This window comes from Tachyglossus aculeatus, chromosome 18 (assembly GCF_015852505.1).
Source record: "Tachyglossus aculeatus isolate mTacAcu1 chromosome 18, mTacAcu1.pri, whole genome shotgun sequence".
Lineage (NCBI taxonomy): Eukaryota > Metazoa > Chordata > Mammalia > Monotremata > Tachyglossidae > Tachyglossus > Tachyglossus aculeatus.
Window position 1 is genome coordinate 10,311,089 of NC_052083.1, and position 24,219 is coordinate 10,335,307.

General features: G+C 42.9%; 1 pseudogene; it reads left to right on the forward strand.

The window, feature by feature from the left end:
* The first annotated feature begins 21,202 nt into the window (after positions 1 to 21,202).
* Positions 21,203 to 21,354, forward strand: LOC119940514 (annotated as a pseudogene).
* Positions 21,355 to 24,219: the final 2,865 nt, after the last annotated feature.

Below are 24,219 nucleotides of genomic sequence, written 5' to 3' on the forward strand. Positions count from 1 at the left end.
GAGGGAGAAGAGGGGCAGTGTTAGATAAAGCACTGGACTCTCCTCGCCTTCAGAGCCCTATTGAAGGCACATCTCCTCCAAGAGGCCTTCCCTGATTAAGCCCTCCCTTCCTCTTCTCCAACTCCCTTCTGCGTCACCCTGGCTTACTCCCTTTATTCATCCTTCCTCCCAACCCCACAGCACTTATGTATCTGTAATTTATTTATTTACTTATTTATATTAATATGTCTTCTCCTCTAGCCCGTAAGCTCACTGTAGGCAGGGAACAGATCTGCTTATTGTTATACTGTACTCTCCCAAGGCTTAGTATAGCGCTTTGCACACAGTAATCACTCAATACAAGTGAATGAATGATTGACTGGAGGACAGAAGATTTTGATTCCCCCAATCTTGTCTCAGCATCCCCATGCCGCGAAGAGCTAGTCATGTCATTTCTCATCGGCTGTACAAAAAAAATAGCTTGACGTTTTCTACCTCCTTACCTCACTGTGATGTCATTAAGATGAATGCAAACATCTATGAAACACTGAGGGCTCTGACCAGCTATTTATCTGGCGGTCAGTTGTAGTGTAGCAGTAAGCTGAGGTGAGCAGTCCTGGAAAGAACTCTCCCTGCTACTGTAGGGTACCCCTCTGGAATCCTGCCAGTTCTGTTTTGGCAAAACTGGACACCTCCCAAAATTTCCATTACGTCAATATAGTCATTGTTGCAGCAAAGCATAGAGCATTCATCTCCTTTTTCAGAATTTGTTTGCACCACTCATTTTCCCTTTATTACGCTGGTTACTTGGAAAGCGTGAACTTATACCCAGGAAATAGTTCACTGATAACATAGGAGCCTTCCAGTCTGCAGGGTGTTGCACTAATTTTCTTTAACAAAGAAGTGAGTGTTGGTTCTTCAAATAAAAGTTACTTTTTGCCCTCGTGTAATTGAGGTTGAGAGAATTTCCAAATTATGAGAGATATATACATGCATAAACACACACACACACACACACACACTTTTGAAACTGCTGATGATTTTTGTGAAATTGCCCTTCTCTTGTTAAGGATTACAGAATCCATCCAACACATTCTAGGAGTGCAGCAAAAAAAAAAAAAAGAAAAAAAATTTACATCACAGAGTGAGCAGAGAGATTAAGTTATTGGCAGGCTTGAAATAGCTCTTTCTCAACTTCCATTCCCATGAGGTTATCCACATAACGTTGCTGTTAGTACAGGGTCAATATGATGAAATTTATTTGTCAAGCCTCTTTGGTGCCAAAGCTTCTGCCAACAATCTGATCTACCTGATAATGGTACTATTTCAGAAATGTCCAGTCAGTAGAACAAATACAATGACTGGGAAGTCTCCAACACTGCTAACAACTAAAATTGCAGGCACGGAAACAAGACAAAACCGTTTCCATCTTCTCCTAGAAATGAAAATGAATGATAGTTGGAAACAGAGTTTAAAACACTTGACATCCTACTTCTTTGCAGCTCTAGAAATGATTACGCTGGAATTTTAAGGCCTCCAAGGATTCCACAACTTTGTGCTTGGTGATAATGTGCGGTCATACCATTGCATGTTCCAAAGATGATCAGAAGCTGTTGCTTTGGCAGACATTCCAGAAGGCCAGAAGCCCATTTGAACAAGAGTGTCCAGATTTGTAATAATTCTGCAAATTGATGACCTGAACTTTCTATCACCGGGCTCTGAATTGCATTTTATTTAGAATGGCAGACCTATGGTGATGATGATGGCATTTGTTAAGCGCTTACTATGTGCAAAGCCCTGTTCTAAGCTCCAGGGGGGATGCAAGGTGACCAGGTTGTCCCACGTGGGGCTCACAGTCTTAATCTCCATTTTACAGATGAGGGAACTGAGGCTCAGAGAAGTTAAGTAACTTGTCCAAGGTCATACAGAAGACATGTGGTGGAGCCAGGATTAGAACCCATGACCTCTGACCCCCAAGCCCCTGCTCTTTCCACTGAGCCATGCTGCTTCTCTATAAACTCTATAAACTAAGGCTTCAGCATGAGGAACAAGGTTAATATAATGCCATATGATAATCCAGGGACAAAATCTCCAAACAGCCAGAAGAAAATGAAAATGGAAGAGTTGTGCCTTCAATTAGGCATTGAAGATGGGGAGAGTAATTGCCTCAGTTACATCATCTGTAAAATGGTGACTAAGATAGTGAGCCCAATGTGGAACAGGGACTCTGTTGCAGCCTAATTAACTTGTATCTACCCCAGTGCTTAATGCAGTGCCTGGCACATAGTAAGTGCTTAGCAAATACCATCATCATCAACCCCATCCTTATCAGTCGTCGTGAATCCTACACCCTGCTGCCTATCTTTTGGGCAGTCTTCTACCTCTGAAAGAAAAGTCTCTCCCATCCCGTCACTACTAAACACCTTGATTCAGTTTGGTCAGAACCTCGTCAAAACCCTCAACTGCATATTGGAATGTATTATGTTGACCACTACCTAAGGTTGCAGAATTGAGAAACTATATTTCCTCTACTGCAGGAAGTTGTACTTTACTTATTTCTCCCTGATCATAATATCAATTATAGGTTCAACCAATGGTCTATGTGTAGCAGTGGAATTCCAGTGCACATCTTGATCTGAGGACACTTGGCTTTCTAACAACTATGTTGGCTGGTTTCTCAGGTCAAGTTCAACAACCCACAAATTCCATTTTAAATTTTAAGTTGAATAGAACATATTCCTTAACCATCCCATTAAAATATCAGCTATCCATCATCAATAGTATTTCTTGAGTGCTTACTGTATAAAGAGCACTTTACTAAATGCAAAGAGCTTACAAAATATTAAGATCTGGAATTAACTTTTCAATTATTTTTTTTCTTCACTCTTCACAACTAACCCTTGTTCCCACACCTTCCACGACTCTATCAATGCCCCTCTCCAGAAGATCCCTTTGGTCATTCTGAGTGATTTCAAAATCGACCTTCCCATTCTGATTCCCAAACACCTTACATCCCAGTCCAGATGGTGCCTTCCTAGGAACCTGAGCTATAAATGATGGTCTTGTGCTCTAACATATATCCTGAAGCCCTGGAAAATTCCTCACAGTGCAAGATCTTGAAGGAAAAAGAGGGCATTCCCATGGGGAAGAAGCATGGCATAGTGGAAAGAGCAAGGGCTTGGGAGTCAGACGGTCATGGGTTCCAATTTTGCTCCACCACTTGTCTACTGTGTGGCCATGGGCAAGTCATTTCACTTCTCTTTTGCCTCAGTTACCTCATATGTAAAATGGGGATTGAGACTGTGAGCCCACATGGGACAGAGGGGGTGTCCAACCCAATTTGCTTGTATCCATTCCAGTGCTTAGTACAGTACCTGGTACAGAGTACGTGCTTAACAAATACCACAATATTTCTATTTTATGAAATGTGAGGGTACAGGACCATAGGGTATAGGGCAAGGTGGGGAAACCATCAGAACTTTAAGGATACTCCAAAAGGTTTTATGACATCCATTGATCAATCACATTTATTGAACATTTGCTGTGTACAGAGTATTGTACTAATCTACCAAGTACTGTACACTTGGGAGAGTACAAGATAACAGACTGGTAGACACATTCCCTATTCACAAAGACTTTACAGTGTAAAAAGTCATAAATAAATTATGGATATGTACATAAGTACTGTAGGGCTGAGGGAGGGGTGAATAAAGGGAGCCAAGGCAAGTACAAGGACAATGCAGAAGAGTTTGGGAGAAGAGCAAATGAGGGTTTAGTCGGGGAAGGAGAAATGCTTTTAATAAGGCTTTGAAGGGGGGAGAATGAACAGAGATGCAGCGTGGCTCAGTGGAAAGAGCACAGGCTTGGGAGTCAGAGGTCATGGGTTCTAATCCCAGCACCACCAATTATCAGCTGTGTGACTGGGCGAATCACTTAACTTCTCTGAGCCTCAGTTACCTATCTGTCAAATGGGGATTAAGATTGTGAGCCTCACGTGGGACAACCTCATCACCTTGTATCCCCCCAGCGCATAGAACAGTGCTTCACACATAGTAAGCACTTAACTAATGCCATTATTATTATTCCTATTATTATATGTTGGATTTGAAGTAGGAGGGTGTTCCAGGCCAGAAGCAGGATGAGGGTGAGAGGTTGGTGGGGAAATAGATGAGATCAAGTTATAGTGAGTAGTTTGGCATTAGAGGAGAAGAGTGAGCAGGCTGAGATGTAGGAAATCAGCAAGGCAAGGAAGGAGGGGGCAGGGTGATTGAATGATTTGTAGCTGATGGTATGGAGTTTCTGTTTGATGCAGCGGTAGATGGACAACCACTCTAGGTTCTCGAAGGGGGAAAAATGAACTGAGCTGTATTGTAGAGATATGATCCAGGAAGCAGAGTGAAAAATGGACTGAAGTATTATTCATAATCATAATAATTATTGTACTTGTTAAGCACTTACTTCCTGTCAAGCACTTTACTAAGTGCTGGGATAGATAACAGATAATCAAGTCGGGCACAGTCTCTGCCCCACATCTGTGTTTAAGATATTCCACAAGAAATGAAGTAGAACAATTGTTATATCACTCTTGTTGATTTGTCCAAACCATACCATAAGACGACAGTGACCTTAGTCAACCAACTCAATGACTAATCCTAGCCCACGGTGACATATGCCCATGTGCGCACATACACAGGCAAAGATGGAATGTTTTTCATGTTGTTCCCACATTCATTTAATGCTTTTCTTCAGGAAATGGTCACATTTAAATTCTCCATTCCAACACCATAAAAGTTGTTTCCTCCACATTTCACCTTCTCTTTTGTTTTTGTTGTCAGTTAGTTTGACCATAAATGAAGTGTGACACAGAAGAGTTTGATTCTCTCTCCCTCTGCCTCTCCTTCAGTAGCACTTATTTAGTTCTTATTGAATGCCTCTTGAGAGCACTGACCATGTTTCTGAACCCTTTTATACTCTCCCAAAGGCTCAGCCCAGTTCTCCATACTCAGCAGGTACTCCATAAATCCATATACTGATTGAGTGCAAAGTAATTGGGACAATAAAAATGAAGCAGGATCCACATTCTTTGCCTTTAGGAGCTTCCACTTTAATGGGGGAGATAACCAGCGCTTAGAACAGTGCTCGGCACATACTAAGCGCTTAACAAATACCATTAAAAAAAAGTTATTTTCAAATAGTGGGAGCAGGAGGAACAATAATATAACAGGTAGCTGGACAAATATAGCAAGATGAAATAAATACTTGACTATGCATTTGACTATATCTCGGTACATAGGTGAAGAGGATAGGAATAAAATAAGTGCGAAAAGTGACTGCTGAATTAATGCAACCTGGGAAGGTTTCCTGGAGGACGGGGGATTTTTAGGATGGCTTAAATGATGGAAAGAGGTTTGTACTGGCTGAGTTCCAGGCTGGGAGAATAGTGACAGAGATGGATAAGAGGCAGGTGTTGAGAATGAGGTACAGTTAAAACGTGAGATTGGGATGAGTGAAGAGTGTGAATTGGGGGGTATCAGGTGAAGACAGCAGATGTGTAAGAATAAAAACTGTATTTGTTAAACACTTACTATATGCCAAGCACTGTACTAAGTACTGGGGTAGAAACAAGATAATCAGGAGGCTTACTGGATAGCAGTAGTATGGCTTAGTTGATCAGATGTGTAAGAATAAAAACTGTATTTGTTAAACACTTACTATATGCCAAGCACTGTACTAAGTACTGGGGTAGAAACAAGATAATCAGGTGGCTTACTGGATTGCAATAGTATGGCTTAGTTGATAGAGCATAAGCCTGGGAATCAAAAGAACCTGTATTCTATCCTAGTTCTGACACATTTCTGCTGTGTGACCTTGGGCAAATCACTTAACTTCTCTGTGCTTCAGTTACTTTGTCAATAAAATGGGGATAAGAGAATGAGCCCCATGTGGGGCAAGGTACTGTTTATGACTGATTAACTTGTATCTTCCCAGTGTTTAGAACTGTGCTTGGCACATAGTAAATACTTAAATACCATTATTATTATTATTATTATTATTACTATTAGCTATCTCAGTGACTAAGAATGGAATGGAGTAAAGTATAATATGAAAGGTGGGGCTCCCACTGCCAGGGACCAAAGAGACAACACTTAGCAGGGGCTTGGAATAGGGCATTCTGGCATATTTTCTTATTTAGGAGCTGAATTTCCATCAATTTCAGCTTCCTAAAGAACACTGCCCTCAAATTTCCCCCCCACACACACACATACACTTTTTCTCTCTCTCTCTAACACACACACAAGCCAACTTCCTTCCTAGCAAAGGCAAAGAACTGGGCTCACTTCAATAATACCATATGTGTCGCCTCCAGAAGAACATTGATTCACAATGGATGTTGATTACTAGCTTACTATGTGCCAAGCACCACACTATATGCTGGAGTAGATACATGAAAATCGGGTTATACACAGTCCCTGTCCCACATGGGACTCTCAGTCTGAGGAAGAGGGAGAACAGCTATTTAATCCCCATTTTACAGATCAGGAAATTGAGGCACAGAGAAGTGACTTTACCTTAATCACACTTCAGGCAAATGGTGGAACTGGGATTAGAACCCAAGTGTCCTTTTTCCCAGGCTCCTACTTTGTCCTCTAGGCAATGTTACCTCTCAGAACTCTTGAAGTTATCACCTCATACACCCTCCGTGTACCCATGCGGACCTCGGCAAGTGTTACTGCTATTGATTTTTATTTGGGGAGCGGGGGCAACATATCTCAACATGTACACTCACACAGTACACATGGACACCATTCCCCCCATACACAAACACATACATGTGATCTCTCAGAATGCAGAGAGAGATGCAGCTAAAGTCACCCCTCTCCCTCTGATGGCAACACCTGCTGGCTCATGTTCCTCCTTGTCCTCTGATCTTGTGGGCAGGGGCTGCTCTCTAGGGTTTCTGGCACCCTCTTGCCCGGAAACCACGAGGGAACAGCCTCTGCCATTGGCAGTGGGAGTGGCAGCAGCGGCCTCTAAATCCAGAGCCTGAGCTGGCAGAGATGGCCAGGAATGGTGAAGCTGATGCATCCTTTTCTTTGGAGAAGCAGTGTGGCTCAGTGGAAAGAGCCCAGGCTTTGGAGTCAGAGGTCATGGGTTCAAATACCAGCTCCACCAACTGTCAGCTGGGTGACTTTGGGCAAGTCACTTGACTTCTCTGTGCCTCAGTTACCTCATCTGTAAAATGGGGATTAAGATTGTGAGTCCCCCGTGGGACAACCTCATCACCTTGTAAACTCCCCAGTACTTAGAACAGTGCTTTGCACATACAAAGCGCTTAACAAATACCATCATTATTATTTCTTTTTTTCCCTCCTTCCCTCCCTCTCCCTTCTCTCTCCTCCTTCTTCTCTCTCTCCTTCCCCCATACCACTTCCCTACTGCCATCTAGACGCTTCAGTTGAGTGCCTATCCCAATCTCTTCCCCTCACTCTGTGGGCCTAGTCCTCCAGCAGGTAAATTTGGAAACACCACCACTGAGCTCTAGACTATAATCTCCTTGAGTGCAGGGAATGTGTTTACCAACTTGTATCTCCAAGTGATGATGATGGCATTTGTTCAGTGCTTACTATGTGCAAAGCACTGTTCTAAGCGCTGGGGAGGATACAAGGGGATCAGATTGTCCCACGTGGGGCTCACAGTCTTCATCCCCATTTTACAGATGAGGTAACTGAGGCACAGAGAAGTTAAGTGACTTGCCCAAAGTCACACAGCCTACAATTGGCGGAGCTGGGATTTGAACCCCTGACCTTGTAAGTGCTTAGTGCAGTGCTCAGCACATACTAAGTGCTCAACAAATACCACTGATGGGTTGATCGGCATGTGGGGCCATTTTTCAACAAGGCCCATGGGGAGATCCGTCTGCCTCTCTCATCCAACAAACTCTGTGATTCAACCCTGCGGGAATCGAATTGCCTGAAGGAATGAGGGGTTCTCATGTTAGCGGCTTGGGCTCCAGTTATTCACAAGCTCCTGATCTACGGCATTAGTTTCCTTACTGATTGTTGTGCCTCCTTCCTCTCCCCTTGAGTTTATCCTACCCTCTGCTGCCTAGTTTGTCTTCCTAAAATGTTCTTCAGAAGGCTTCATTTCCCTACTCAAAAGGCTCGTATCCAATGACTTTTTGGTTCTTAGCCAGCTATATCCTGACATATCTCCTCTCTTCTCCTGCTACATCCCATTTCCTAGTCTTCCCTCCTCTAGAGCTAACCTCCTAACCTGGCTCTGGAAACTCCCATCTCCTAGTCATTGCACTTCCCCTTTCCTCTGCATGAAACTCCCTCAAATTCACCAAATCATGTCCCTTCCCACCTTCAAAACCCAACATAACTACTTCCATCAGAAGACAATCCTCAACTGACTCCCCCATTCCCCCTACAAACACACCACCCTGGTTGACATCCCATTAGCATCCTTAGCGGTCCTGCGTATATCAGCTAATTTCATTCTTTATATTTTGTTTATTAATTTGCCTATTCCTTTTGCTTATTTTTATTGGTCCCATTTGTTTCTGTTTGGTCCATCTTATGAGATTCAGGTCAGGCCGGGAAACCTTCTAGGACCCAGTGGGTATGGTATGATCAGCTCTGGGGCTCCTGACAGAACTTGAGCTGCACTGGTGAGAAGCCAACCAGGGGACCATGTGCAGCAGTTGTGGCCATAATCACTGTGATAGTTGTTAAGCACTTACTATGTGGCAGGCACTGTACTAACTGCTGGGATGTATACAAGGCAATCGGGTTGAACACAGTCCCTTTCCCACATGGGGCTCACAGTTTCAATCCCCATTTTACAGATGAGGCAACTGAGGCACAGAGAAGTGAAGTGACTTGCCTAAGGTCACACAGCAGGGAATAGAATCCCGGTTCTTCTGATGCCCGGGCCTGTGCTCTCTCCACTAGGCCAAGCTGCTTCTCAGCAACAGTGGGGGCTAGATGAGTGTGTGAGTTTTTTGGTGGGGGTGGGGGGTCGAAGGTGTTATTAGTGAATGTGTACCTCATTGCCTGGGGACTCCACCCCCATACAGCCATGAGCCCCCCACCCAACCCCACCACCCCAGTCACTTGATATATTGTTTGGAGAAGTACCTGGTTTCTAAATCCAGCTCCGCCACTTTTCCACTGTGTGATCTTGGGCAAGTCACTGACCTTTCCTGTGCCTCAGTTTCCTCATTTGCAAAATGGGGGTTAAATTCCTTTTTTCCCCTCCTTTAGACTTTGAGCTCCAGGTGAGAGAAGGATTGTGTATCCAACCTGATTATCTGCATCTTCCACAGCGCTTTATACAGTGCTTGGCACATAAAGTGCTTAACAAGTTTTTTATTATTGTTATTATTGGTATTGAGGGCTTTCCATGAAATGACCCCCTTTTAAAAATGGACTGTGGCCATTTTAGCAACTCCCAGAGGCAGGGAGTCTAGCTGTGCTGCCAGGGCATTTCAGGAAAAAGATGAGTCCAAAGGAGAAAGGGAATGAGCTTGGAGACTTGATCTCCACTGCAAAATCACAAGCCCCAGGTCCTTGGGAGCATCCCTGAAACACTTCATCTCAGGAATCCTATCTCCTGCCAAAGTTTCTTTCCCGCACAGAAGTCCTCATGTTATCTCTGAGGAAGGCCACCTGTGTTTCCTTCCCCTGACTGGGAGGGTGAGAGAATGGCTCAGGAAAGTCCACGCTAGAAAGCAAAAAGTCAAACCCTCCGAGCTGCACTGACAAAAACAGGAAACAGCGATCTTAGTGTGCGTACAGTTTGGCTTGGGATAAATTAGCACAAAGACATGCAGCTGTCTGTTGATAATTGATCAGTCCAAAACATTGCGACATAACTTCTGAGACTTTTCCCCTGATTTTGGCAAAGAGCAGGATTTTTTTCCAAGATACTCCTCCTGCTGATTTATTGCACTGTTATTGCAGCAAATCCTAAACTTGGTATGCATGGAGCTGAGAAATATGCATGCAATTTAATTGTTGTTCATGTGACTGCCTTCTAAGGCTAAAACTATTTTGTACCACTTGTCCAAAAGGGAACTTGTCCTTGCTGGATTATTTCCTGGTTAGGAAGAAAAAAAAAAAAAAAAAAAGGATGGCTAGATAAATAAACAAGAACTCTGGGCATTAGCTAATTCTGTGGAATGGGCATTCTTCTCTCGGTTCCCAAAGTCTTCAGACATCTAATCAAGCTCTGCCAGTCACGCTATTGTTGATTTTACATTATAACAACAAGACGGGTGTCTAAAGGTGGCTGGATTACAGAAAGCTTGAAAATTATGACAGCAATTTCCACTAAAAAGTTTTTAATTGCCACACAGCACGAGCCAGGAAATGACAGGATTGCAAAACCTGGATGGTTTAACTGCTGTTTCATGCATTAAGAATCGTCTGGAAAAGACCTCGCCGATTACCTTGGAAAGACGGCTGCTGTTGCAGCATTGAAAACTTTTGAAATGCACCAGAAACTATTTTCTTATCCCCTTCTCCTTCCTTTGTGCCTCAAAACTCATCGCTCCCAAAGAGACCGAGGAAAGAATGCTCACCATGAGCGTAAATACTTTCACATATGGAGAGGTTTGAAAAAACATGCTCAGAGATGCTGCTCAGCTGCTACTGTTCTCAGAGATTACTAGAGTCCTGTTTCACGGAATTCTAGCTCAAGATTCATTTAGGATGGCACTTGATTGGATGTTCAAAACGTACGAGGAGATTGTTTAGGAAATCAAAAGCCTCCATTGGATAGAATTCAAACTTCACCTCCTAGTGTCAAACTTCACAATATAATACAATATTTTTTGCCCCACTCCTCACCATTCCTCCAATGTCAAAGGCAAGCCTCAGAAGCAGCCAACCCTGACTTGAGGGAACCACTGGGCTAAAGGCTGCCAGAGGAAGGGCAGTCTGGTGAGGTAGTTGCAGCTGTCTATCTTGGAGGGGTTTTACAGTGAAAACTGACCCAGTGGAAACAGCACAGGCCTGGGACCTGGGTTCTAATTCTGTCTCTGCTACATGTCTGCTGTGTGACCTCGGGCAAATCACTTAGCATCTCTGGGACTCAGTTATCTCATCTATAAAATGGGGATTAAGACTGTGAGCCCCACATGATACATGGGCTGTCTCCAAACTGAATGGCTTCTCTCTCCCCCAGTACCTTAGTACTGGGGCTGGCATACAGAAAATGCTTAGCAAATACCAATAAGAAAAAAGAGAATTCTCTGACCAATCTCTCATCTCCCCACCCTAGTTTCCTTCCCTTCAGTGTCACCTATGCACTTGGTTCTGTACCCTCTGAGTGGAGTCAAGTGGCTTGGGCTCACTTTCCTCAGTCTCCAGCCCCCAGGTCACTTGTCCCACCTGTGAGGCAGGAAAGGAGAGGGGACCTCGTGGAGTTTGCCTCCAAGAAGGAGAAACCAAGCAGATAGAAATGGGGAAAGGGGTGGGTGGGAGAGCTTGAAGAATAAGCGCTTAATAAATGCCATTATTATTATTATTAAGAAGGGGGAGTTGGGATATGTGCCATCAATCAATCAACGTTTCTCATTGAGTGCTCACTGGATGCAGAGCACTGTAATAAGAGCTTGGTATAATACAAGAAGGTTGGAAGATATGATCCCTGCACACAGGGGGCTTAGAGGTGGGAGACTCACATTAAAATCAATTACAGGTATGTCTTTCACCATCTAATACTAAAGCTTAGCATAATGTCCGGCTCAATTTTTCATCCTTTTACAACTATAAATTAGTGATGCTCAATATGTTTGGATCATTGTCTTTCCCTTCCTTTTGTAGTCACTTGGAGTTTTCAGCTTTTCTATCAACCAATTATATTTATTGATCACTTACTTTGTGCAAAGCACTATACTAAGAATTTGGGGAAGTACAATATAACAGTCGGCAGACACATTCCCTGCCCACAACCAGCTTACAGTGTAAAGGGAGATAGAGACATTGATGTAATTAAATATATTACGGATATGTACTTTCGTGTTGTGGTGCTGAGGCTTGAATAAAAGGCGCAACCAGGTGTAAGGGTGACACAGAAAGAAGTGGGAGAAGAAGAAATGAGGGCTTAGTCAGGGAAGGCCTCTTGGAGGAGATGTACTTTTAATAAGACTTTGAAGATGGGGACAGTGATGATTTGTCGGATATTTAGGGGGAGGGTGTTTCAGGCCAAAGGCAGGACGTGGGTGAGAGGATGGTGCCAAGGCAGACGAGATCAAGACTCAGACAGTAGGTTGGCATTAGAGGAAGTATGTGGGCTGGGTTGTAGTAGAAAATCAGGGACACAAGATAGGAGGGGGCAAGGTAATTGATGGCTTTTAAGCCTACAGTAAGGACTTTCTGTTTGATGTGGAGGTGGACGGGAAGCCACTGGAGCTTTTCATTCTTCAAGTGCCTAACTACTCTCCTACTTGGGAATTCCACCCTTTCTGAGAATAGGCAACCCTGGTGTCGATAATGCATCAATAATAATGATAATAATGGTATTTGTTAAGTGTTTACTATGTGCCAGGCACTGTACTAACTGGGGGTGGATACAAGCAAATCGGGTTGAATACAGTCCCATGTCCCACATGGGGCTCGAAGTCTCAATCCCCATTTACAGTTGAGGTAACGGAGGCACAAAGAAGTTAAGTGACTTGCCCAAGTTCCCACAGCAGACAAGTGGCAGATCTGGGATTAGAACCCATGACTCCTGGGTCTGTGCTCTAGCCAATTGATCAACTCATGGCTGAAATCTCTGGAATTTGGAAGTTGGGAGGGAAACTGGGTGTCTTTGGTCACAATCCATAACAACAAGAAGAGGCATATGTTCAATGCTACACTTTTGTTTTGTTTTTGAAGAAAGGCTACAGTTTGAGATTCATCTTGCAAACAGTAATATCTGCTGAGAAGCTTATCAAGGATGACAGATACAAACCCAAACCTTACTGGATTTTAAAGAGAAAAAATTTATTTTTTCCTCCTCATAAGTGTAACTTTTCATTGTGAATAATGACTACATCAGAGGAAGCAACTCTTATCTAGAAGAAGAAGCCCGGAGAGGATCTTGGGAATTTTAGAGTAATGATACTTCAGTGTTCCGCATTTTAGTAGGTGGATTCAATAATTACTTTTGGGATCACTGAATACATGTAGGGCAAAAAGAAAAATATGATCTATACAGAGAAATCATTTCTTGTTAATCTGCAGGAATCCTTGGAAGGGCTTAACAAACATGAGGATGTTTGGGGCAGGGGGAGAGTGGAGGAAGTGGAAACAATATTTTCAGAATACACACAATACACACTAGAACACAATACATTTTGAAAACCTCTAATAAGTTTGCAAACCAAAAGATCTTAATAAAACAAGGGGTAGATGTGATACTGGAGGAATGTTCTATCTTAGATAACTTTTTAAAAGTAGGAAATAAAGTGTAGGAATACATGACTACTCTGGAGATAGACAATTGAATCAAGGGGCTTTATTTAACATCTTAATAAGTGGCCTGGAAGAGGGAGTGGGCAGTGAAATCGAATAATCTGCAGATGACACTAAACTCTTAGGTGGTGAAATGTTGTGTGGGGATAAACGGCAGGAAGATCACCTGAATGAGTGATCTGCCTGAATGAGTAGGCAGAAAAGTGGCAGGTGAGCTTCAATGTGCAGGGAAATGCAGCTGGAAAAAAATGATCCAACCTACATCTGCGTGACAATGGGCTCTGATCTAACTGTCACAACTCAGGAGAGAGATAGTAGAGTTATTGCAAACTGTTGCTTCAAATAACCTGCCCAGAGTGCAATGGGAAGCAGCAGGATTTAGAAGAGCTTGGGTGTCAGAGGCCCCTGGGTTCTAATCTTGTTGCCACAACTTGCCTTCTGTGTGACCTTAGGCAAGTCACTTAACTCCTCTGTGCCTCAATTTCCTCATCTGAAACACGGGGATTAAATACCTGTTCTCTCTCCCACTTAGAATGTGAGGTCCATGTGAGACAGAGATTGGGTCCAACCCGATCATCTTGTATCTACCGCAGGTCTTAATACGGTGCTTGACACAAAATAATAATAATGATAATAATAATGGCATTTGTTAAGCACTCACTATGTGCGAAGCACTGTTCTAAGCGCTGGGGGGATTCAAGGTGATCAGGTTGTCTCACGTGGGGCTCACAGTCTTAATCCCCATTTTACAGATGAGGTCATTGAGGCACGGAGAAGTTAAGTGACTTGCCCAAAGTCACACAGCTGACAATTGGCAGTGCCAGGATTAGAACCCATGACCTCTGGCTCCCAAGCCCATGCTCTTTCCACTGAGCCACGCTGCTTCTCACTGTAATAATGGTATTTAAGTGCTTACTATTGTGCAAAGCACTGTTCTAAGCACTGGGGGGATACAAGGTGATCAGGTTGTCCCATGTAGGGCTCACGGTCTTAATCCCCATTTTACAGATGCGGTAACTGAGGCACAGAGAAGTGAAGTGACTTGCCCAAAGTCGCACAGCTGACAATAGGTGCTTAACAAACACCATTATTATTAATAATGGCATACAAAAAATCTAACAGTGTTGGGAGCCTTCAGGGAAGTGAGAGAAAACAACAAAAAAGACATGATTGATCCAATAGAACTAGGATAAGGCCCAATTTTATCATTTAGTTTTGTGTCTGCCTCCCCCCCTAGATTGAAGGCTCCTTGAAGGCAGGGATCACGTTTAATAATTCTATTGTACTGCACCAAGCATGTAGCCCAGGTCTCTACATACAGTAGATGTTCAATAAATGCAATTGATTGACTGATTGGCATACTACTTACAGTGCCAGTCACTGCACTTCAGGAAGATATAATAGAGCTGTAGATGGTATGGAAGAGGAAAACCAAAATAATCAAAGGGGAGGCATTTCCATATGAGAATAGATTGAAATGACCCAGATCCTTCAATCTGGATTTTCAATCTGGAAAAGGCCTAGAGGGTTCGTGATTGATGTTTACAAAATTATAGGGAATGTGGACAGGGCACACACAGAAATATTGTCTCCCAAATCCCACAAAAGTGTGAGGGGGGCATCCACTTAAGCTTGAATGTATAAGGTTCAAAACAAACAAAAGGAAATACTTCTTCAAATAGCAGGTGGTAAGCATATGAAATTTTTTACCACCAAATTGGGAAAGCAGAAAATATTAGTATGTTCAAAAGGAGTTTGGACCCACACATGAAAGAAAGATCCCTGTTAGTTTACAGAAGGGAAAATTGAAGATGAGGAGGATGAAGTTAGGGGGACTTTGATAGTACCTTTTTAAATACTAGGATCCATGTAAAGGAGGGCACTTATTCCAAGCATTTCAAGGCTACTCTTGTATATAGAATTCTGGAATGACTGATCATTGTTCTTCCCTTAAATGGCATTTCTTATACCTTTATGAATTGAATAATTTGTAATAATTTTCCTATATAATGTGAGTGGCACATACGAATGGAATTGGAAAGCTCAGGGAGGGGCGGTGTAAATCTGCAAGACAGTCAGATGGGAAAAGACTATTGCAAAAGGTTTTAAAATGGCTTTACTTCTTATGAATGTAGCTATAAAGATCAAAACCTACATAGTGAGGTCTTCTAGTATTTTTACTTTGAGACTGTTGAAATCAGGTTAATTAAAATGCATACCTAAGTTAAAATTTGAGTGTGAAAATGATCAAATCTATTTTGGTTATCTGGTAAAAATGTTCAAATGAAAGTTTCCAACATACTACCGAATTACCCAAAAAGGTTTTTAAAACTGCTGTTCTCGGAAAACAAGTACGTGACTCTAAATACTGATTTTAAAGAAGAATTTTTATGCTTCACTCCAATTGACCTCCTTTCTATAACATTGTAGTTGCTCTGGCCTTTCTTCCTTTGAGGGGGAATCATAACTACAGAGCACAGTGATGCAAATTCTGTACATGTGTGCAAAAAGGTCATTCTTTTGGTTTGTTACTAATCTTGGGCAGCAGCAGAAGGATTCAGGGCAGTAATTCCTTACCAATTATAACCAACGAACAAGGATCTCAAAACCCACTGACCTTTAAGTATGCAAGCACACACACACACACACACATATATATGCACACAAAAGCACATGATGATGATGATGGTATTTGTTAAGCGCTTACTATGTGCAAAGCACTGTTCTAAGAGCTGGGGAGGTTACAGGGTGATCAAGTTGTCCCACGGGGGGCTCACAGTTTTAATCCCCATTTTACAGATGAGGTAACTGAGGCACAGAGAACTTAAGTGACTTGCCCAAAGTCACACAGCTGATAGTTGGCAGAGCTTGGATTTGAACCCATGACCTCTGACTCCAAAGCCCGGGCTCTTTCCACTGAGCCACGCTGCTTCTCCATATACATGCAGGCACACAAAAACACATATGCACATACACACCACCACACACACTCATACACACGTTGTGCAGAGCTGTCGTTCTGGTTTACAGATATTTTAATCAATGCGTGCAAGCATGGCTAATAAGATCAATGTGTATCTGACAATCCATTCCATATTCTGGGTGTGTAAAGATGCACTATTACAAACCTGATTACCTGGTATCCCCCCAGCGCTTAGAACAGTGCTTTGCACATAGTAAGTGCCTAACAAATATCATCATTATTATTTCTTTCAGACAGTGTCTGTGTATAGAGAAGCAGTGTGGCTATAGAGAAGCAGCTTGGCTCAGTGGAAAGAGCACAGGCTTTGGAGTCAGAGGTCATTGGGTCAAATCCCGGCTCCACCAAATGTCTGCTGTGTGCCTTTGGGCAAGTCACTTCACTTCTCTGGGCCTCAGTTACCTCATCTGGAAAATGGGGATGAAGACTGTGAGCCCCCCGTGAGACAAGCTGATCACTTTGTAACCTCCCCAGCGCTTAGAACAGTGCTTTGCACATAGTAAGCGCTTAATAAATGCCATCATTATTATTATTATTACCTTCTTCTTGAAAGACCATACACAGCTGGAGTAGTTATGCTCCTTTCTGATTTAGTGGAAGCATCTTGTGGCCAGAAACCATAGCTCTTTGTTATTCTGTATGTCCCAAATATACAGTTACTGGGCAACTATGCACCTCTCAAAGAGATCAAGACCCAAGGTGAAGCTTGGCTTGCCTATGGTAGCCATTTTGCCTTCCAAAGTGTGACTGGTCCACCCTACCTGAAAAGCTTTTCATTCATTCATTTATTCAATCGTATATATTGAGCGCTTACTATGTGCAGAGCACTGTACTAAGCACTTGGAAAATACAATTTGGCAACAAATAGAGACAATCCCTACCAACAACGGGCTCACTGTCTAGAAGCAGGGAGACAGACAACAAAACAAAACAAGTAGACAGGCATCAATAGCAAAAACATGGCATTTGTTAAGCACTTACTAGATGTCAAGCACTGTTCTAAGCGCTGAGGTAGATACAAGGTAATTAGGTTGTCCCACGTGGGGCTCACAGTTCTTAATCCCCATTTTACAGATGAGGCAACTTGAGGAACAGAGAAGTTAAGTGACTTGCCCAAAGTCACACAGCTGATAAGTGGTGTAGCCAGAATTAGAAACCATGACCTCTGACTTCCATGACCAGGCTCTTTCTAGGATGCCACGCTGCTTCTCACTAAGCCACATTGCTTCTCACTGTCATGCTGCTTCTCTTTATGTGCTTTGCTAGATCAACAGAGGCCCTTCTAAATTCTGGAAAAGGAGACAGCAGCCAGACAGGTTTTAGTTCGGGACTACCTTGGGTGACAACTAGAGTGTCCATTCTTGTAATTTTCTACCAGACAGTCCATTTTTCAGCTGGCCTGGAACCTATCAGGAACTGATATGGCTCCAGACACCCTGAGCTTAAACACCCTATCGCCCTCTGTCTCAGCCCTTGCTGCCAAAACATGCATCTTGTGTTTTCAGGGAACTGGAAAAGGGGCATAAATCCTTGGGAATTAGAGAGGAAGTCAGGGGTCACCCAGGTGACAAGCTCATCTACTATATAGTTCTATAAATTTCCACAAAGAAACCTTTTGCACGTGTCCTTGTGACATCCTCATGAAAAGCAGTGTGGCTTAGTGGAAAGGGAACAGGACTGGGAATCAGAAGACCTGGATTCTAATCCTGGCTCTGTCACTTGCTAGCTGCGTGACCTAGTGCAAGTCTCTCAACTTCTCTGGCCCTCTGTTCCCTTATCTGTTTGTTTCATGGTAGTTGTTAAGCACTTACTATGTGTCAAACACTGTTCTAAGGGCACAGAACACTGTTCTGGATGACTGTTCTTACCTGTAAAATGGGGATCAAATTCCTATACTTCTTCCCCCTTAGGTTGGGAGCCACACAGGGACAGAGACTGTCCTCACAGTGCTTAGGTCATAGAAAGTATTGAACAAATACTGAGAGCTCACCTCCTCCAGGAGGCCTTCCCAGACTGAGCCCCCTCCTTCCTCTCCCCCTCATCCCCCTCCCCATCCCCCCACCTTACGCCCCACAGCACCTGCATATATGTATATATGTTTGTACATATTTATTACTCTATTTTACTTGTGCATATTTATTCTATTTATTTTATTTTGTTAATATGTTTTGTTTTGTTGTCTGTCTCCCCCTTCTAGGCTGTGAGCCCGCTGTTGGGTAGGGACTGTCTCTCAATGTTGCCAACTTGTACTTCCCAAGCGCTTAGTACAGTGCTCTGCACACAGTAAGCGCTCAATAAATACGATTGAATGAATGAAAAAACAAATACCACACATTATTATTTTACATTATACCTGCTACTTGGACAAAGGGGTTGGTGAAAAATCAATCAATCAGTGGTATTTGAGGGCTTACTTTTCACAGAATACTGAACTAAGTACTTGGTAGGCACAATCCCTGCCTTAAAAGATCTTAGAGTCTAGGGAAGGTCTGCAGGCCTAATGCAAAGAAGACTGGCTTCCAGAGCCAAGATCACTGAGCCCTGTGAGGAGTCACCACTACTGCAGACTCGTGCCAATGGCCATACTTTAGGAGTCCTAAGGCTCTATGTTTGGAGGTGATTTTTTTTAAATGTTATTTGTTAAGTACTTACTGCATGCCAGGCACCGTACTAAGTACTGGGATAGATACAAGTTAATCAATTTGGATGCAGTGTTTGTTATTCATTCATTCAATTGTATTTATTGAGCGCTTACTGTGCTAAGCACTTGGGAAGTACAAGTTGGCAACATACAGAGACGGTCCCTACCCAACAACGGGCTCACAGTCTAGAAGGGGGAGACAGACAACAAAACAAAACATGTAGAGAGGTGTCAAAGCCGTCAGAATAAATAGAATTATAGCTATGTGCACATCATTAATAAAATAGAGTAGTAAATATGTACAAGTCAAATAGAGTAATAAATCGGTACAAATATATACAAGTGCTGTGGGGAGGGGAAGAAGGTAGGGCGGGGGGGCAATGGGGAGGAGGAGAGGAAAAAGGGGGCTCAGTCTGGGAAGGCCTCCTGGAGGGGGTGAGCTCTCAGTAGGGCTTCAAAGGGAGGAAGAGAACTAGTTTACAGGGCTTACAGTCTTAATCCCCATTTTACAGATGAGGTATCTGATACCTAAAGAAGTGAAGTGACTTGCCCAACACCACATAGCAGGCAAGTGGAGGACCTGGGGTTAGAAAGCAGGCCCTCTGAGTCCCAGGCCTGGGCTCTCCCCACGAGGCCACGTTGCTTCTCTAGTAGATGGGCTATATTCACACATGTGAAATCTAAGGAATGAAAATAGAAAACACACTGAGGATCCCCAGCACCCAAGTCTCAGGGAGGGGGTTAATTATTTTAACATCTGCCTTTCTCTCTAGACTCTAAGCTCCTTGTGGGCAAGGCATTGTACCTACCAATTCTATTTTACTGTACTCTTCCTAAAGCTCAACACAGTGCTCTGCAGACAGTAAGTGCTCAATAAATACCACTGACCGATCAAGAGAGGGAGTCTCCAAAATCAATCAATCAGTAACAGACACAACACTTGAAGGGGTCAAATACATACGTGTGTCAAAGAATTCCTTTTAAGTGCACACAACGTGGAGTAGTGTTGGTTGTGAATCATTCTTTTCAGTCCGACTCATGGGCATTAATCAATCACTGGTATTTTCTGAGCAATTACTATGTGCAGAGCACTGTACTAAGGGTTTGTGAGAGTACTTTACAACAGAATTAGTGGAAATGTTCCCTGGTCATAGCCATCTAAGAGGCTAGAGGGGGAGACAAACATTAATATAAGTGAATTTAAAATATATAATTTAAAGATATGTACATAAGTGTTGTGGGGGTGGAATGAATATCAAATGTCCAAGTGCATAGATGACACAGAAGGGAGAGATCGCTGAGGGGAAAACAGTTTAATTGGAGAAGGCCTCTTGGAGGAGATGTGACTTCAATGATGCTTTGAATGTGGAGAGGGTGGTGGTCTGGTGTATATGGAGGGGGAGAGAGTTCTGGGCCAGGGGAAGGATATAGGTAAGTGATCAGCAGTGAGAGAGATGAGATTGGGACACATGAAGTATGCTGAGGCTAGAGGTGAGGAGTGTATGGGCTGAACAGCAGTAGGAGATTAGTGAGGTGAGGAAGGCTGGGGCAAGCTGCTTGATACTCTAAAGCCAGTGGTGAGGAGTTTCGGTTTGATGCGGCAGTGGATTCATTCAATCATATTTACTGAGCACTTACTGTGTGCAGAGCACTGGAGTAGGCACTTGGGAAGCACAAGTTGGCAACGTATAGAGACAGCCCCTGCCCAACAAAGGCCTCACAGTCTAGAAGGGGGAGACAGACAACAGAACAAAACATGTGGACAGGTGTCAAGTCATCAGAATAAATAGAAATAAAGCTAGATGTACATAATTAACAAACTAAATAGAATAGTAAATATGTACAAGTAAAATAGAATAATAAATCTGTACAAACATATATACAGGTGCTGTGGGGAGGGGAAGGAAGTAGGGCGGGGGGGAGGAGGAGAGGAAAAAGGGGGCTTAGTCTGTGAAGGCCTCCTGGAGGAGGTGAGCTCTCAGTGGGCAGCCACTGGAGGTTCTTGGGGACTATTCTAAATTGTGGGAAAAAATTCACAGTAAGTGCTTGTATGGCCTAAGGGAGAATCCAACAGGACATGGACTGAACATTTTTGTTGAAAAATGATCCATGAAGTATGGATGACTAGAATTGGGAAAGACCTGGCAGGAGAGACCCGGTGATCATATAGGTGGTTTTCCTAGGGTGATAGCCATTGCATTCTGGGTGTGCTGACCCCTGCAATGTTCCAAAGGCGGGGAATTCGACAACATAATTTGTGGTAGTGGGGGAAGACTTAATTCGCATTGACATGATCTTACTGTCAGCCGTGTCATTTCAGAAAACTAAGAATAACTCTACGTTTGTGTATGTAAGTGGGAATCTAAATATAGCTGTCCTTTGTATTCAAAGAAGACATCGCTGATGGTGAGGTTCACCTACAAGTTCCTGTGTGATTGAAAAGGCCAGTGTAGGATTCACAGTCCTGACCATACTGTGCACTCAAAAATGTTTTCCCTTGTTTGAATTGCTGTGCTTAATGTTTACAGCACCTGATGCCTGGTTTTGTGTGCGTAATTTTATATACATAAAATCTTAAAAATAAAACATATATGTACACAAAAAAAAAAATACATATATATATATAGATAGGTAAATATATATACCTGTTGTAATTGACTCCATTTAGCTAGAGAGACGCCAGAGTCAATGGTCAACAGTCAGGACATAGAGCAGATCTGTCTTGAATGCTTTATCAAACATGTCTCTTCCATTTATTTGTAGCTTTGCTTTTGGGAAAGACTACCTAGCCTGGAATCTTCATATTAAATTGGCTTCTTGTCCACCCTTGGAGAGGAAGATTATCGGAAAGAGCTTTGTGAATTTGGCTGAGCTACCCCGAGCCGTTATCTGGGACTTGTCTACATGGCAGCTTGCCTGATCTTCAGGGGATCGGAAAGGGAATATCTGTCTTTATGAAGAAGGTTCATATTACCCTTTATGAGCAGTGTGGTTATGGCCCAGAGATTAGTATGTTTCTTAGGTAATCCAGAGAGAAGTGTCATTACTGAGTCAGACCAATGGTGTCTCCAGCCCAGTATTCTGTCTCCGGAAGTGATAACAGGATGCTTGGAGGAAATGTATGATGGAATCAACCAACACCCTTAGCCGTTCCCTCTATAGCCCTAACTTTCCCCATAATAACGCATTGTGGGTCTCTCATCCATTAATTTAGATAGACCCCTGATATTTTTGGCCTGCACAATTTGCTGGGGAAACAAATACCACCCACTGACCACCCACCGTGAGCAGAAATGTTTCCTTTTCTCTGGTTTAGATCTGACCACCTTCAAGCTTCAAAGGATGCCCTTTGTTCTGATGGTGTAGGATTTGCTGAATGGTGATTACATGGTTGATCTGTCCACACCCAGCACAATTCTGTAGGCTTCAATCATTTATAATGGAATTTGTTAAGTGCTTACTATGTGCCAGGCTCACAGTTTTAATCCCCATTTTACAGAAGAGAGGTAACTGAGGTACAGAGAAGTTAAGTGGCTTGCCCAAGGTCACCCAGCAGACAAGTAATGGAGCCAGGAGTATAATCCAGGTCTTTCTGACTCCCAGTTAGGTGCTCTATCCATTAGGCCAGGCTGCTTCTTATTCCAGACAGAAGAGTGATAATCATTTCCTGCTCTCTTCATCCGGAAACTTCTCCATCCTCAAATAATATTGGTTACCCTTCACTTTACCTACTTCACATCTATTTATCCTTCCTAAGATGGAGCAATCAAAACTGCACACAGCATCCTAAGTACTGGAGAGTCATGGAGTGGTTCACATCTGATAGAGAGTTGACTCCTTGGGATTTGGTAAAGTTAGCTGTTATACGTCTGAAGGACAGAATGTGGATCAAAGGCCACATTTTTCAAAGCCTCTAATGTTGCTAGTCTAAACCCTGGCAAGAAATCCTATTTTGGAATCCAGTAACTCTGTAACTAGAAACTGAGTTACTCTTTCACTCTCCTGGTAACACACTCATGGACTGTCCTCTTCAAAACAACCGGAAAAGGTAAATTGCTAGAATCCAAACAAATTCTAATTCACTCTTGTGTAGACCATCCCTTACCACTAATGGAAAAATAAATAGAGTTAAGGGGGTTGAACTCAGTTCAATTTTCCTATTGTAATTCATTGGCTGAGTTTGATTTGAATTGAATAAGGAGGCACCCAAAAGCTAGCTGAAGTGCATTAGAACGTCTTCATAAAGTTTTTGTTTGTTTTTTTTTTTTTTTGAGCATGTGGTGAAGAAAATTCCCTCAAAGGTTGTGGCTGGGATTGAGAAACTAGAGAAAGGATTGATTGGTGGGGAAGAAGAAAGAACAGGCTGGTCTGTTCCCAGCATGTGAATAGAGAAACAATGAAGGATGATGGAAAGGGAACATTAGCGGTGTCCATGAATAACAAAGACAAAAAGAACAAAAAGGAGTGTGTGAGCCCCGGGTGGGGGGAAACCAGTTCTATCAGGGGACAATCATAGCAGCTGATAAAAATACCTCCTAATGCAACAAAAATAGGGATTGCCACCTGAAAATGGTGGGAACTGAGATGTAGGGTCTGGGCTGTTGATGAGGTGATTTGGTTGGTTTTGTAACATTGAATAAGTAACATTTGGGGACAGAATGCTAAAACAGTTATTTCTTTGGGTGTAAAAAGGAGGGATTCCCACAACTGTTTGGAGTTAGAAAACATGCATGGAGGTTGCTGGGCCTGAAATTCACTTTGTCACCTTCACACCTAGGCATTATGGGCAGGGAACGTGTCTACCAACTCTGGTATATTATACTCGCTCAAGTGCTTAGTACAGTGGTCTCTGCACACAGTAAGCATGATTGATTGGTTAATTGATTACTCATCATCTTGGATGTGACCATGATCATTATTGTCACTGACAGCACTCATCCCTTGTCACAGCATTTGTCCCAGTTGAGTTCTTTAAAACGCCAGGGAAGCCCTCAGCATAAGGGAGGTCACTGGCAGAGCTGCTTACCAGGAATTTTACCCAGGGTTTCCTGCTTTCTGTGTTGTGCTTTAATGGCTAGAACACATTTCTCTGCCAACATAGGAGTGAGCCTGTGTTGAAGATGGCTGCCTCCCCATGGAAAAGTGACTGG